Raw genomic sequence first — 1,426 nt, 5'->3', positions numbered from 1 at the left:
TAAAGGACCAGAGAAGAACGCCGAGAAGGTTATTGCTCCTCCGGTCCTGTGGTAGTAACTTACGCGACCGTTAATCTCTACTAGTTATTAGAACTCGGGAAGTTATTACAAAAAGTACATTAAAGTTATTTATTGAACTATTCATTCCGCCTTTGTATTCTCAATCAACCGATCCCGAACCTACTCTACGTGCCCTCTCCACTTGGGGCACAACAAACTATTTCTAACAAGAATGAGAAGGAGGTTGATTATTTGGACGAGATGCCTGCCATTGTTATGAACTTAACTTCTGAAGATGGAGATATAGACGATGCGGATGTTGCTCTTATCCCGGAATAGGATGAAATGTTAGACTTACTTAAGAAAATGGACATGACAGAAGAGATAATTTAGTTAAGTTTTGTTGCTTTTAAAATTATTGAATTTATATAAAATTATTGTATTTATCTAAAAATATAAAAACGTGAAAACATGTATAAATAAATTGTTTAAATGTTATATTTTTTGTAACATTCTGCTATTTTCCTAAAATATTTATTCTTAAGCAATTTTATTTTGTTCATTTTGATAACATTATTTAGTAGCGGAATTCTCTAACGCTTAATGACGATTATTGCTATCATTAACTGTATTTATCGATCCTTGATAGGTATATACCTTTTTAGATCTAAAAATATATGCCAATCAAGAATCAATAATTACAATTAACGGTAGCGACAATTGTTGCTAAAAGTTGTTCTACATTAGTGGCCTTGTTTCGTTTAAGCCATGTGATCCAATTAGTGTTAAGCTAGCCTGATTGGGTCGCACGGCGCTTATGAGTTTGCAATGCTGCAATGCGATTAATGTAAACGACTTCAAGGAATCTACAATAAGTATAGTAAGCTTTAAGCCTTAAGAAATTAACCAATCATATTTAATTATTCTTCTCACATGCTTACCGACAGTTGTCGGATCGATAGGCGTCGTTGCGCAGCTTTTTTAGGGAGGGTCCCGATTGCCCACAGTACGATTGACCACAGATTGTAATGATTGGTTCGATCTGGTAATTCACTAGATAATTCTTTACATCGGTTGGTTTGTGTGCAATCATATTGTGGTTAATTGGGACGCTCCCGCTTTTTTATAAAATAGAAAAGTTGCGCAACGACGCCTACCGATCCGACGGGAGGGTCCCGATTGCCTACAGTACGATTGACCACAGATTGTAATGTTTGGTTTGATCTGGTAATTCACTAGATAATTCTTAACATTGGTTGGTTTGTGTGCAATCGTACTGTGGGCAATCGGAACGCTCCCGATCCGACAGATGTCGGTAAGCGTGTACAGAATTAAGAGCCGATTGTGACTGTAGTGTGAAAGAGTGTCCCGCGTCGACAATCGAGAGAGCGAGAGAGAGAGAGAGAGAGAGAGAGAGAGAGAGAGA

The sequence above is a fragment of the Odontomachus brunneus genome, unplaced genomic scaffold (assembly GCF_010583005.1).
Source record: "Odontomachus brunneus isolate Ranch 3 - 2012 unplaced genomic scaffold, Obru_v1 Obru_scaffold_257, whole genome shotgun sequence".
NCBI classification, from domain to species: Eukaryota; Metazoa; Arthropoda; class Insecta; order Hymenoptera; family Formicidae; genus Odontomachus; species Odontomachus brunneus.
This window is presented reverse-complemented; position numbering follows the sequence as displayed.